The following is a 16,450-nucleotide window of genomic DNA, read 5'->3' as shown; positions in this document are numbered from 1 at the left end:
TAATGCATGTGGCATTCATAAGGGTCCACAAACAGTTATTCCACAGTGCCACACAACAAAGTACAAAAAGGCAGATATATCTACCTATACAGATACCTATTTGTCTGTCTATACAGACAAATGCTGGATGCACCTGATGATACCTTACATGAGAGAGATATGACATGGAAATACTATTCCTGAGTTCTGAGTACCTTATACAGCCACTCAGCTGTGTTATTGGAACAAAATATTAAGTCAAAAAGAGTCACTAACAATAGAAAAGTTTGGTAGTCAAATACATTCATTTTAAATGGGAAGTCACACATTAAATATATATTAACTTCTATATGTCCAAATATTGTATACTATTTTAATGAGCATACATCTAATTGAGATCACTGAGATGTAAAGTTAAGTTCTCCTTCTCCCACTTGCTTATGAACACCGGCTTAGAAGCTTACATTTTAAAACAGATTTTCACAAGCAGCACCTGCTGGGAATACTGCTGACAGACATCAATTATAGATTTTTAACAGGGTGAATTGGCCAGGAAGTCAAATGGAGCTTTAACTCTCATTTGTGCTGCCTAGTTTAATGCCTGCTCCCACAGCATGCTATAGAACAACCTCACTGCTGCACTACCATCCTATCAGCATCACCATCACTTCCAGCCTTAGGACAGCTTAAACTGAAAATCAATTCATATTCGGTGGGATACGAACTGTCATGTGGGCTAAAAACAGTTTGAAGGGTTGCAGACAAAGACTAATGATTAACAGCAAAGCCCTGAGTCAGAAGAGAAGGGGAATATTGCATAAATCTGTGCTATGTCCAGTCCTATTTAATTGCTTCATTAATGATCCTTAAAAGTAAGAAATTATGACATTAATAAAATTCACTTGATATTAAAATCTAAAGAGCTGCAAATACCAACGAGGGCAAGGAAAAGGACAGATTTAGAAATAGGGGGAGGAAATAGCAAAGACTGGAAAAACATTCTAGAACAAGAATAAGAGCAGAAACTAAACAAGAGCTTCTAATTCATTATAGCATCAAAAGGCCACTTTGGACTCCAATTACATTAGCAGCCAACGGCTATTCTCACAAACACTGTCTGATGGTTAGATATTTAGGTACTTTTAGAAACAGGTACAGAAGTCAACAGCTCCTCTCTGTGCTGCTTTGAAGTGACCACACTTGGGTATGCATTCAGTTCCAAATACCATTTTACCAGTCTCACACTGACCAGCCAAAATAGTTCAGAAGAGAGCCATAAAAACAAGAGGAGATCTACAGAAACTAACTGTAGGAGGGGAGAAAAAGGGGAGAGAGACTAAAGGTTTACAGATTATAAAAACAAGAGGAGATCTACAGAAACTAACTGTAGGAGGGGAGAAAAAGGGGAGAGAGACTAAAGGTTTACAGATTATACTTAATCTGTCGTAACTGATAACAAGGGAAGGAGGAAGATGTAGAATTATGAATGAAATATTCAAATACAAATCATTTTAGGAATCTAATAGAAATCTATCCCATCCTAAATATAGGAATAAGAGGATGAAATTAAGAAGGGGAATTTTTAGGCTGAGAATCATGATTAATATCCTTAAATTGAAATCTATGACTCTTCAGAGAGATCTCTGGAAGGAAGTGCCTCATCGTTTCAAATTCAGACTAGACAGAACCCTTGAAATACCAGAGTACTTCAAAAAGAAATCCTTCATTGTCAAGAAAACGAACTGGATAATATAACACAGCTTTTTTGAAACATTATACTGTTGAAAAGCTTCACGGCTTCCTCTCAGTGGTAATTTCTAGAGGAAAAAAGGTTGCCAGTTTCTGCTAGTTAGGTACTTTAACAAGAAATTATTGTGCAAATATGCAGATTTTGACATGGACAGAAAAAGCCTCTTATAGCTATGGACTCCTGCTCACAGAAGTCAGTGTCCACAGAACAGAGGGCATATGATAGATTGCAATGCTGTTTGAAGTTTCAGTGCGGAACATAGATTAGTGAGAGCTTGGAAGCAGGAAACTATAGCTGAAGAGCTAAGCAAGGAGACAGCAATATCTCCTGTACAAAAAGGAGAATGATTCCAGATAGGCTTTAAAATAATCTAAACTCAAAGCGATTCTACAGAATATCTCCAATTACTCATGCTGTGATAATATTACATATTGGGGAGCTTGAGGCATTTAGCTTTACTGAGTTATTCTCTACACATTTAGGTTGTAATTGTTGCTCCACGTGACACACAACCTGTTTTATACTGCTGCTTAAATCCTTTACATTTCAGCTTTCTTCAGTACTTAACAAGCACATATGCTTTTAAAGGCACAGGATTATGCTGAAATGTTGCAATGAGTGCAGAGTGCTTTTAGCAACTGCTTAGCCCAAAATAAAATACCAGGCCATTTTCTCTAGATTTTTTTAAATTAATATTATTATTGAAAAAGAAATTACATTGGCCTGATTTGCTCTGCTTGGTTCTTGATCTCCAGCTCCAAAAAGCCTACTGGGAGCAGTTCACCAACCTTTTGTCAGCCTGGACTGGCCAAATTCTCTTAGGGCTGCTAGAAGCATTCCTGCAAAGCCGCAGAAGCAATTTATGTCTACTTCCACCATGCTTAAGTGTACAAGGGCAGAGTTAATGGCACAAGACAGTACAACTGTCTGCCTGGAACCTAGATCAGAAGAGCTTATCAAAATAATACATAAACGGTAGGAGTAGGGGAGAGGAAATCTTAGTCTGGGATTCCTCTGGTTCACAGTAACGTGAATGACACATTCAGTACAAGGCCCCTGGCATCCAGAAACCCAGATCTGACTCAGATAATTGCCTAAGGTGAGTGCAAAAGACAGCTGTGAGAAAGACAGACTTACTGGTGAATACATCAGCATATTTAGATTTTTTCAGAAAGACATTACAGCCACGTCTGTATTTGGTCTGGAGCAGTTTGCAGTGAATCCCCCAATCATCCCCACCTGTTGCGTGCTAGTTTAGTTTGTGAGCTGTTTTGGTGAGCAAAGTAGATTCCTTTCGGAGAAGATAAAACTGCAAGCTCCACTTCTGTTACTCACAAATGCACTCCAATCACTAAGACTGACTTAAGGATCAAAACCAATGGCTGGTCCTTAGGATGACTTCAAACTCCATGTATGATGGGGCATTTAGTCCATTGTATTAGACTCAGTCTATTCTGAAGTAAACTCTCTAACTGAATATACTGGAAATGTGGTAGCCTCAGCACCAACTGCTTCATCCTACTGTGCTTCTCCTAGAGCACAGCCCCACAGCCCAGGGCATCAATGTGGGATGATCTCATTCATATCACTTAATGCAGCATCAGCGACAAATTTATTTGTGACTTCAGGGCACAAATAAACATACCTCTGAAGCACGTTTATTAGAAATGTGCCTTGGTAAGACAAAAAGGGGATTGCTAAAAGGGGGTTTAGTGTAATTAAGATCTGGAACCTTAGAAGCAAAGAGAATCTCTAAGTTGATGTCCTAAATATAGAGAATGGCATGAGTGGTGAAAGAGTGAGATAGAGGCTGCAGGGAATAAAAGAGACGGTGGGGTAATGACTAGCAAGAATATGGGGGAGGGTTAGCTCTCTAACACTGACTAGCGGTGGTCAAACTATTGTGTTGGAACGGACCAAAAAGCAATCAGTCCCTGACTGAAGTTAACTGCTTTCTCAGCAGAAGTAACCATGCTGGTCTGCCCAGACCAACACAGCCACAGCCCAAGACTATTCACAAACCACCCCACCTCTGCCGCCTACTAAAGTCCTCTCATCCACGTTTCAGAAGTGAACGAAAAGTGTGGTCACTTATAATTTTTTTAAACACAGTTTATTGCAATACTTGAGCCACGCAGATATATATGCCATGTTATGCAGAACCCCCAAAAGAAGGTAAGAAATGGTGGTTCTTAACCTTTTTATCGTGAAACACTCTAGTCACACAGATATTAATCTTTCTGACGGCAGTCTGGTCAGGGTGAAAGTAGCAAGTTCTTTTAAAGTATGCACGGCAACTTCTTTGATAGCGATGCCTGGAGTCACTGAGAAAGCATTAAAGGATTAGAGTGAGCCAAACAGTGGGAACTAACTACAAGAGCTGCGTTCCCCAATCTATCTCCATGTTTACTGCAGGAGACAGGCCACAGCGCACTCCAGAGTTTCAAGCGAATGCAGTATGGTTTCACACCTGTCATCCAGCCTATGTTCATTTCTACAGAAGCAAAGATGTGAGAAGTGTCTGCACGTGCCAAAGTCGCGTTATGGACTCCTGCTGCAGCTAACAGCCTGGAAGGTGGAAGTGCTCCACAGTCAGGTAATATGAGTACAGACGTGTTGACCGCAAGAACAGTTCAAAGAGCTAACTAAAGTGAATATCTATTCACATCACCCATTTCCATTTAGAGACAGAAACGTCCCTTAAAGTAATGTTCTTGGCACGGAAAACAGCCTGAAAGCTGAAATTTAATGCAGTCATTGAGTTTCTAAGATATTGACACTATGGTGACAACATGCCAAAGGAGAAATAGTTTTAACCACGTCAGAAAGGATAAGACCTGCTCTTGCTAAATTTTTGTTTTGCTTTGTTTTCTATCCATAAAATTCTGGCCATGAAAGAAGAGCTATTAATGTTTAAAATATAAAGAGTAAAAGATGCACTTTGCATGCGGTCTGAGAGTCAAATGTATGCCAAATTCACTTAAACATTGTGTAAATATTTCAATGAAATAATACGATTATGAAAAATTAACTGCAATGCCCTAACTCCTTCATTTTAGCTGACAGTTTTCATAACAGCCTGAGATCAATCATGTTCAAAATTAAAAGCTTCAGTACTGATGTACATAGAGTTTACTTAGGAACTGGCCAGTTACCCAAAATAATTTCATGGTGAGTGTGAAAAGTTCAAACCTTTTGAGAAAGTTCAAGGGGTCCAACTACAAGATAGTTTTAAATTAATATTATTTAGTACATTATGGTGCATTGTTATATACTAGCATTTTCCACTGGAAATCTCCGTTAGGGGCTCTTTTTGAAGAATTAAGTTACTTTACAATATCTATGCTATGCTCTTAGCAGGATATGCTATGTGCTCCAACACAAAACACTTTGAGTATGATGCAAATAAAGGAAGGGATGAAAGACATTACAAACTGAGACCAGCACCCATCCAACAGTTCCCCAGAATTTTTTGCTTATCTGAATTCTCAGATTTACCATCACCCTCAACTTGTCAAAAACAACTTTGAATGAAATCCAAATAATTAGCGTTAAATGACATGTAAATTAAACAATTAAGAATTACAAAGGCAGATTAAATGAGCCACTTATTTTCCTTTCTAGCCATACAGCTCTGGTAAGTTTTTGGGATATGAATGAGCTTCACTAAAAGAACATATCTGCATGGGCAAACTTTTACAGGCCAGACTCAGCTTTGGCACCAATCTATATGAACATTTTTGTACCTGCACCTGGGTTAGAGTTCAAGACAAATTTGCTGTTCAGTTACATTTGCTGTTTACAACTGCAGTTCGATTAACAGTAAAAAACAAAACAAACAAACAAAAACCCGCACAATTTTGTGCAACTAAGCTGCACCCTTGCAAACAGAAGATAAAAAACCAATCTGAAATGTAAGGCCAAAAATACTGACAAAATCCAGTAGGCTGAATTTGTCACATCTGGATAAAAGTAACACTTGCAAGAGGCTCCCCCAGAAAGTAGTATTTATGATGTGCAGATCTTACTAGGTATGTCTGTAGTGCTAAATAAAAGACTGCTAAGGGACTAATCCCTTAGCCTAAGGTTAGATGACTTCAAACATACTTCATAGTGTGTAGCTCTAGATTCCTCCAGGCTCTGTGTGGTGGCCCTGAGACATAATCACAATAATTATTTTTCTACGTTTTTTTCAAGTCATCTGAAATGACATGAGAGCTTTTATGTGCAATTCACCTGAGAAGTGTTTCTGTAGCATGAAATCTGTGCTGTGCATTTCCTGCTTTGACAGATATAAGAGCTTATGGGCTTATAGGAAGGTGTGAGGCTTGCTGGGATAGTGTTAGAAGACGGTGTACTTCAGAGGAATCAAACCTGGTGAGGCCTTGTCAATGCTTCCTTTGGAAGTAGCTCCTTCAGTAAAATATTCCCTGAATCACACCACAGTATCCTCTGGGAGAAAGTAGCTGGAGATACAGGACGGAGCCAGCAGTGAGTTAACAATTAAGCAATACGCACTAAGAGTTTAGCACTTGGGCTTGCTCTCTTGCCCTCTTTCAGTTAACAGTCTACATCTAATCTAGCCTACTGTCGTGAATTTTGCCCTTTGGGCTCACCTGAACAAATGGGCACACTGCAGGCAATAAAAGAAATCACCTTTGTAGAGACTATAGAACAGAACCTACATTGATTTTAACCACATTCTGCACTGCCTTCGGGAATCTTCAGTAAAATGTACCAACAAATATGATTACAGTGTGGCTGGCATTCACAGCAGAGACTGCACTGTTGACAATACAAGGGTAAAACGAACTGAAAAAGTCCTTGGGAGAGGGAGGAACAAGATTACATACGTATTTCTCATATACACAAGGCCTTTTTAAAAATTTTTTTTGTCTCACAAGCCTTATATGCTGCATGTAGTACTATGTGATGCTGTGACTGCCATTTTTCAATTGTTCATTTAAATGACTTATTCCTCAGTTTTGCATGAATTCTTCCAAATTAATAAGATATTGAGTAAGGTTTCACAAATGTGTTTTCTTAATAACTTCCTTTCAGTAACGGTAGCTCCTATCAGTCCCTCAGGAAGAAATGCTGCTGACACGATGTGATTGCAATTCAAATGCTGCAAAATTCCTCTAGCAAAATTTTGCTAAGATTTAGTCCATTTGTTTAATAAAGGACAGGAATCCGAGGTGGCAGAGATTTTCTCTTTGATTAACTGAGATAAATAAAACAAATTTGTTGGATCCATTACCTCGTACTGCCTGCAGACCCAGGAAAACTTTGTTACATTGACTACCCTTCAACTATAATTCCAGCTTTGCTACTTTCAAATTTATTATTTTTCTCTCAGGATAAGTAACAGAAGTATTTTTGTTTCCATACAAAGGTTACTAAGCCACAAAAGAATGTGTATTATAATAAAAAACATGCATTTATGCACCACTTAAAACTGCTAAGGACTTCTCCAAAACTGGGCGCTGTTGTTTGTTACAAATTATATATTTGATGAACAATAAGCACCTAAGACATCTTCAAGCGAACAAAAGCGCAAGATACGTGAATTCTCTCCTGTACAAGCAGAACTATTCAATATTGACTGAGTACAATGTGTTCATCTTCAAGAGAGAAGGTAAAATTCATTACAACCAAGAAGAATGCTTCTGTGCAGGAGGCAAAGGAAGCAGCACCGCATTGCCATTCAGGGACTCTGAATCTTTGCTTGCCTGTTCCAGAGCCTGCACAAAGGAAGATTCATGGAGGTAGCTTAGTAAATGGCACTTACCTATATGTAGCCAAGACATACAACTTCATCTGCCTTGTTGGGTTCACAGAAAAATAGAGCCAATCCGGGAGATGATAATTAGAGACAGATTTTCAAAGGTTCTGACCACAGGCAGCTCCCATTTATTTTAAAAGAGCTGAGGACACACAAGAGAACTAGGCTGTGAGTTACTGAGGAACTCATCATCTTGACCTCCTATCAGGATATAGACATTGTGAGAGGTATAACAAAAGCAGCATGGCAGTGAGGCCATACGGATAAAAGACTCAACCTGCAGGGGGCCTGTGTGGCTCTGCTCATATTTTAATAAAACAATATAACTTTGATCTAGACTTTCTTAACACTGAAGTACAGGATGACTAGAATTCGGTCCACAAATGCAAAACTTTTATTCCATGTGATCTGCATAAACTAAGTAACTCCCTCATCCTCTGAGGGAGTACACAGGACAGATCACCATTAAAGTGGTGTGGACATGTAGGATATCCAACTCGATTTACTGCTTACTTTCACCTGCACGGTAGGGAACATAGCTGTGCTATGTGGACCTAATTGCATATTCCTAAAGCAGCCTATGTGTTTCCTATGAATTTGTGATTGCTGTTTGAGATGTAAGCAGGTATGTGTGGATGCTGAATGATATTTGTCGCAGATCATGATGCAGCTGCTTCTGCTGTTGTACGTAGCTTCTTTGGGTTGTGGCAATGCAAACCTATGTCTATAAACAACACATCTCCTTCTTTTTAGGTGCTTTGCAGTGTTTATAGGTGTTCCTATAAAGGGACATATTGTTCTCATTGATCAATGACTTTCTTTAACAATATCTTCAAACTCCTCAAAGGTCACTACAAAGACAAAAAGTATAATTTATTCATCATGGTCACTGTAGCTAGGACAAGAACAGTTAATTTGCAGCACAGAATACTATTTGGAGGAGACATTAGAGAAATCTTGCTAATAACGACAGTGAAACTCTGGAATAGACTGATCAGAAAGATTGTGACACTTTTATCATTTCAGAACAGGCTGGACAAACATTTTGCAAAAACGTATAGCAGTCAGAGAATGGACAAATTTTTTTAGCTTCCTTTTTTTTTTTTTAAATTCCTCATGGGTATGGTCTGGCAGTAGCTTGCTATGTTTCCTGGCTGGATAAGGATAATTGTTCATACGATCATGTTCTAGATATGGCTAAGGACAGGTCACAAATTACATGATGAAATGGTAGCATCAGCAGCAACAGTGATAAACTTATTCTACCAGTGATTGTCCATGTGTTGGACGCTCTACGTTCAACTACCTAGAACTAATGAAAAGTAATTATATAACCAGCTGCCAAAAGACGCTTAATATGGTACTAAATAGAACTAAGTGTTTCTGAAAGCAAGTTCTATGTGATACACTATAACGAAAAGAAGCCAGGAAGGTTGAACATGGAATAGAACTTCAGTTTGTTTCGTAAAACATATCTTTTTTTTTTTTTAATTTATATCTATATCTAACAAAGCAGCAATGACATCATTTTAAATATGCATTTGAGAAATTTAAAAAAAAAGATTTTAAAAAATGTTTGGATATTTTGATTTTTTTTTAGATGATAGGTTGATAAAATATGATTTTCTATCACCATATTAAAAAAATCTCATAGGCAGTAGATAAGCTCTGAAAAATGCTACTTAACCATTATAAAAATAATCTGAAACAAATTAATATGCAGAGTAGTAGCAGCACTGACTTAAGCAAAATGCAGCACAAATGCATTACATATATTATTAGCCAACATAACTAGGTCTCTTGGAACTCTTACAACATTTAATATCTCCGTTGAAAAAGCTGAATAACAAATTACTTCAGAGGTACTTACTTACCTAAGAATTTACTGTTACTTAACACTGGAGCTCCCTACATACAAAAATCTTTAACTAGAAATGTACTACTCTGGAAATCTTAGATAATATTGTCCTGCAAACTCTTTTGACCAAACTCTCTTGAAAGAAAGAACTGCAGTTTAACATCAATTAGTTTAAATTCAGTAAGATCTATCCATTGTTTCAACAAAATCTTTTATTCTTTCTGAAACATATTTGGTTGCCTTTCCACTACTGCATTTCCAATACTGAATATATTTTATAATGAGAAAGGCTACTTATTCAGAAAAAGATAATGTTTAACTGTGTTTAAACTATAGTGTTTTCCAAAAGGTACATTCTATACACTAAATGCAACAAAATTATGTCTATCTCAGGGAAAAAGAAGAAATATATATTCAGGAATAAGTAAGGTTACTAGATTTTACTTCAGATATGCCATAAGAAACATTAAGTCAGATCAATGCTGTCTCTTCACTAAGCAAAAATATCCTAGCAAAAGTACTTGATGTTGAGGTAATGATCCCATTATTCTTAGCCTTTCTGGCAGGGTGATTGATAACTAATACAAAAAACTATGCCTTTTGTAAAGATTCGTTTGAGTATGGTCACCTCCTCTTTCATATATTTATAACTCTTCTCTACAGAGAGAGGTCTGGTTTAACCAAAACTGAAGTTAGATCCTCAAACAGTATGCTTCCACTTGAAATACTTTGGCTAACGGGTACTAAACATAGGTCTTGCTTTTTGAGACTGCATCTTGGTTAGTGATACGGAAAGTAATATTGTGACATGACTGACTGGGAATTTAGTTCCTATTTCGGATGACTTTTCCTTCAATTTTTCAAGTGGCTCTTTAGCTTAAGTGAAAAGTAAAAGAGAAGGTGTACTTGTTTGTTTTATAGTCATATCTGATATTATAGTGGCATTTCTGTGCTGCTACGCAAAGAGGAATCAACCTCCTAGGCTGCTTCTGATGCACACTTGGAGCACTGAGTATAATACACTATGTTGATAAGAAACTGAGGATTTGCTTACCCAAACATCAATGTGTAACAGTGTCTGAGACATCCTAAGGTATCTATGACATCTCTATGAGGTTTGCAGATACACAGAGGATGTATGGAAGACCAGCACTTTTCAGAAACTTCAGCTGGAAGCCAGGAGGGACAGTCGATGTTTATGCAACTGAATCCCACCTCCTGCTATCTCCACACCAGCCCAACAGAACTAGTCCATCAAGTAGGTGCTAACCAAATCTCAACTACAGTAATTCTTTTTTCAATCTGCAGTAACACCAGTGCTTTTATTCAGAGTCCCATTTTCATATCTAATCATCGCATTTGATTCTTTAAATTTATTCAGCTAAATATGTGTGAGACTGTACACTTGACCTAATCTCCAAGTAGCTATCAAGGCCTCTGGGACTGGGAAATTAGAGAGGGTCCAGCAGGGATCCACAAAGATGATTAAAGGGTTGGAGAACTTGAGATATGAAGAAAAACTGAAAGAACTAGGCTTGTTCGGACAATAGAAGGGAAGTTTCAGGGGGATCTAATCACAGTGTTCCACTGTCTAAAAGGCAGTTATACAGAAGATGGAGGTACACTCTTCACAAAGAGACTTGGTGACAGGATAAGAGGTAAAAGGCACAAGTTGCTTCAGGCAGAATTCTGTTTAGATAGAACAAAACAATTGTTCTGCTGTGTGTATGCATCTGCCATCTCTTAAAAACTGTACTTTCAATATTGGGCTCTGCTAAATTCTATGAGAAGGCATTTTATATACCTTAGATTTGAGCAACTATTTGCAACTAATATCTGGACCAAGCTCTGCAACTGAACATCCTTAACACTGAGAAAATGTAACTGAAGTCAAGAAAAATGAGGCCAGATTCTAGTTCCTCTCTTTAAACAGGAGAGACTTTATCTTTGTACGAATAAGCTGCCCCTTGTTTTTGTTATTTTTGTTTCCTTGCTTTTTAAGTGGAGGAAATATATTGTATTTAACATACATGGCCTGAGTTTTACACCCATCGCAGTTTTATATAATTGCTCCAGTACGGAAATTCAGAGACAGTCCATTCAACCTGAGGGTACACAGAGGCAAACCTATATGACTAGTAACGGGAAGGACATAATGGCTGCTTCAAGTTACTTCAGAAACCTTCTCGGCTGGACTAGATGAAAACAAGTTATTTTGCTACCACGGCTGCCTTCTCTCCCGCACAAATTTGCTGACCACATTTTAGTGTGAATTTTGCTATTCCCTTGCACAGGAGACAGGGATGGGTCTCTCTGCATTCTTGTGAAGATGATTGCTGCTTTAAAGAGAGACATGCGGGTACAAAATCCCCCTTCATTCTGAAATGGTGCTCTCACTCATTGGCTATTATGCAGGAAAACTGTGCAGGCTTCCTCATCTTCTGTCATGTTTAAAACAGGGTGACTGCTCAGTTAGGGAGGAACTATCATAAGAACTCCTCTTAATCCTGGGTGGAAAATAAATGACTTACTTACTTACTTACACTCTGGTACCTAAAAATCTAAACAAAATGTAATGAATCACCTACCTAAGCTGCCTGCTTTTTCTGTTGACTGAACAGAGAATTAAATCACATGTGAGGGCCAGGCCTCTACTTTTTATAAGCATACAAAGGTTGAATACAATGTTGTGCATAGATCCACGAGCTCCTATGGGCCTAAAATCCAGTTCAGAAAAGGTGTTGCAGATCTGTGTGACAAAAATGAATCCAAAAGCAAATATAGCATGAATTTTCAAGGATCCAACTATGATCAAGATAATGAGTAATGCTTTGCAAGGCCTCTCCTTTCTTCCAAAGAGCTAGGGGATTGTTCCTTACTTCAGAGGATGGCGCATCTAGAAACATGTGTGCACCGAGAAGTACTCACACTTTTCTTAGATATCAATCAAACAAAACAAAAGATAAAGATCAGATGAGCTCCTCAAGATGTAAAAGCTAGGTAAGCATTTTCCTCCCTGGTGATATAAATGAAGCAGCAGAAGCTTACAGGTATATTTTTCTTTTTGCTATTCACATGTTCATAACCAATCCAACTCCCACCTCACCTCCTTGAAAAGGAGCATGCTTTGAATATGATCTAGAAACAGAATTTTCAAAGGACCTATTTTATACAATAAAACTTTCTTCCAAGAAAATCCTCCTGAATTTAATATGATTTCTTGGCCAATAATACAGTACTGTGCATCAATCCACAGGTAGTGGCAACCTCTGAATTTACACTGAGGTGTTTATTTAAACACTGGGCACCAAAGATATAAGCCAGAATTTATGATGAATTGACACTCTTCTTAAAAAAGGTGGTAGATGAGGTAAGAGGTGGAAGAAAGGTGGAGGCTACAACCTTCTGAAGACTTTCAAAAATTTCTTAGTTACTTAAAAGGGAAAGAGACTGACACAAGTGGTATTCTGGATGATCACATTTTCTAGTCTTTAAAGGACAGTTTGTTTTCTAGAAATGGAGATAATACCTGCAAAGTTTATAACTTAATATAACACTACTTTAAATGTTCTGTATACGGCCTGAGAATGGAGGGCCAGTGTGAATTTTGGGAACTTTTTACTATCTTCCTTCTATGGTGAAAAGAAGGATTTCATTCATTTTATGTAGTGCTTAAAATTCAGTTTGGAACCAGTATTCTGCTTTTCTTTTGTTAAATACAATGTGCTTGAAACTTATCTTTCCTGCCAACTGTTAAAAATCCATTTACTTGGGATCAGATATAATGGAAATGTAATTTTGCATTTTTGTGTAGTTGTTTCCCACTTGGAATTACTTCAAGCACTAACCTCAGAATACTCTGGAGGCAAGTAAATCTAACTAGATTTTAAAAAGCTCCTGGATTTTAACACACATATATATGTATATTCATAATTTTATGCCAAGAGTATGTTTAGACATACCAATTATAACACCTTGTTAGCACAATATGTTTCACAAAAATTCCTTAGGCTGAAACTCCCACTTTATTGCTGAAACCTCAGCATGTAGAATTTGAAAGTGCCAGGTTTGATGCTACTGCTGAAATTCTCACTAGCATCTTCCTATATTGGCTGAATGACTGGTGGCGCTGGGGAAAAGGGCAAAGGGACCAGAGCCTGTGTTATGACCAAATGTGTTTAGGATTCTGGAATGGGTGCGACGAAACAGTCAGGACCTGATTAGGAATTTCCTAATTCTCTGCTTTGTAGCTCTTCACTATGCAACCCTAACAGATATCATCAAGATGAAAACAAGAAAGACAAAAAAAATTTGAAATGTCCAGATGGTTCTTAATGACTTTACTGAATCCTTTGATTTTTCACAGCTCTGATCCTTTCTGGTTTACAAGGTGCTTCTACAGGTATGACAACACTTAGGTCTTTCAGGTAGAAAGCCCCCAAATCCTACCTTTTCCATCTCCTCCCATATTGATAAACAAATGAAAAACAAGATATCTATCACTCAGCATAGCTTTTGGAGATAAGTGCCTGAAAAATCCATTATCAAGGTGTTTGACCTGCCATTATCCCTGCGACAGCAGTGAGCTATGTGCTTTGGTCCCACTTACTTACTTATCAAGTTTCTGTGGAAAATAAACCCAAGAACTTCACACTGAAAAGTGCATGTGTGTTATAAAGTGTGAAGATTTTTTGCTGCTCACTGAATAAAGGAGATGTTAATAAGTCTGCAAAAATGATATTTTTATCACCAGGACAGTAAGTCTCTTTAGTATTGTACGAGCAAGGTCAAAATTGCTTTCTGAATGAATAATGACGGAATCTGAATGCCCAGTTCTGGACCTCCCCAAGAAATGGATTGCTTTTAAATGGTAACCTGCTTCACCAGAAAAGATACCTGAGGAAAGCAATCAGAGACCCAAGGCAGGCAATAAGACAGAAACCTTGAAAAGCTGCACCAGCAAAGCATCAGCAAGCTAGCCGAATACAGGAAGACAGAACTTCTGATTACTTCAGAGTGTTTTGCTAAATGTTTTTTTCTATGATAGACTTGGTATTTTGAACTCTTGTTAAAAAGAGAATAATTTCCAGGAAATTATGTTACAGGAATTGTATCCTAGTTGGTCCACGTACGTGTTTACTTAGAAAAATCTGAGAGACGGGGTTTACTATTACGACTTATTCTAAGATGTGCTAGTTTGCCAAATTTTCTTGCAGTTGCAGAACACTTCAAATGGACTTATCCACTAAACAGACACTTTGATCAAATTCTAAGGCTTCATACGCAGGAGTACAAAGGCAAAATATAGTGGAAGTAAACGACAGGGAAGGTAGAAAAGAGAGACCAGGCAGGAGTCATTTGACTGGAATGACTATATATTATAATACAAGAGCTAGGGGGCATCACATGAAATAATCTGGTGGCAGATTCTAAGAAGAAATAGAAATATTTTTTCACATAGTGCATAGTTAAATTTATCTTGGCTGCTACATGCTATAGATGCTAAAGCATACACAGATTTAAAAAGTGATTTAACAGACGCATGCAAGAAAAATCTGTCAAGAACTACTAAACAAAAAGATAAGATGTTGGACAAAGGAAGTTCCTGAACAACAAATCACTGGAGACTGACTATCACTCGAGTATGAAATATCACTGGAGAATGAATTATCACTATGTGCTTTCACTGTTCTTATGCTATTCCCTAAACATCTTTTATTGGCTGCTGTCAGAGGCTGGATATTGAACCAGGAGGACCTTTATTTTGACCCAGAACAGCTGTTCTTAAATTACATGCCTACAGGTACTTCCTCAGCAAGCTTCATAATAAATGTGTAAACACAAACCTTGGCATTACATTTTTACCAGAAAGATAAATACTGTAACCATGTCATTCACTGATCAGAAGTAACTGCCTAGTGACTGTCAGTGCCTTGGTTCTACTCTCAGATGACCACCATACCGATATCAATCTAATGAGGCTTGAATGGGGACACGGGTTTCCAAAAGTTGTCCTTACCCCAGAAACAGTATGTCAGGGCTGCAGAGGGTTTTTCTCTGACATTAGTGGCCATCATCTTGCATGGGGAATACCAGGCAACATGCTATTACAGGAGCAGTAATTTTACAGTAGAGGTGCTAAGGGATTTGCATTTGAACCTAGTATGCTTGGGTCAAGCAAAGTAAAACCCTTTAAGTAGGACTTGTTCTTTTAGGACAGCCCACTGCCACTAGAGGTAAGACACTGAGGTACTCCACACTATTTTGTTACTAACCATGGATAAAATAACCTTGTGGATGCCTGATGAAAAAAAAACTCACTAAATACAAGAAACCTCTTAGAAGTGCTGTTATATGTGGCGCTGTTGGAGCTGTTAAGAATTTACTTTTTTTTTTTCTTTTTTTAAGAAGCAATATTCCTGTAAGGCGTGCATATGCATTTTCAAGCTTTGGGAATATATTCAACACTTACATAAAATTGGCCTGGATTTTAAAAGGGATCTGTGGTTGCTCTGCAACCTGCAAAAATCAGGGCACTTTGGAAAACTCTGTATACTTGACAAGCGTATTATGTGGGGGTGTGAGTGTATACCTGCATTCACACATGCATATGTAAGGAAGGTATTAGCAGAAGCAAAAATGGACGAAAAGTTTTATGATTCTGAAACTATTTGTGGATATGTCTACGTTTGTGAGGAGATTCAAAATTGTACAAGCGGCCTATATATTTATACATTTGAGAACAAAAATATATATTATGTCTTTGAGGTTGGATTGGAAAGCAGACCCAAAATACACATTTAGGACATGATAATCAGATGCCTAGAACAGAAAAATATGCATCTTCAAGTACACTCAGGAGGACTTCATATCCTATATTCTTTTCAAATAACATAAAAACAACTGCAAGACCAAGAGCTTGTCCTGACATTTTGATCAGTGCTTTTTTGCCCCTGAACATAATTGCTTATACCACTGCCTAGAGGGTACCTCATCCTCCCAGAACCCGCACGTTATTTTTAGTGCAGAATGGAATGTAGCACATTGCAAGCATTTTAACTACCTCAAGGCACTGATG

At 37.9% G+C, this 16,450-nt stretch overlaps 1 protein-coding gene across 6 annotated transcripts in view; it reads right to left on the bottom strand.

The window, feature by feature from the left end:
* NALCN (sodium leak channel, non-selective) overlaps positions 1-16,450 on the bottom strand; it is a 241,937-nt gene that overhangs the window by 61,303 nt on the left and 164,184 nt on the right. The gene's annotated exons all lie outside the window — the stretch shown is intronic.

Source organism: Struthio camelus, chromosome 1, assembly GCF_040807025.1.
Source record: "Struthio camelus isolate bStrCam1 chromosome 1, bStrCam1.hap1, whole genome shotgun sequence".
NCBI classification, from domain to species: Eukaryota; Metazoa; Chordata; class Aves; order Struthioniformes; family Struthionidae; genus Struthio; species Struthio camelus.
The sequence above is the reverse complement of the archived record's forward strand: the minus strand, read 5'-3'. Positions and strand labels throughout refer to the sequence as shown.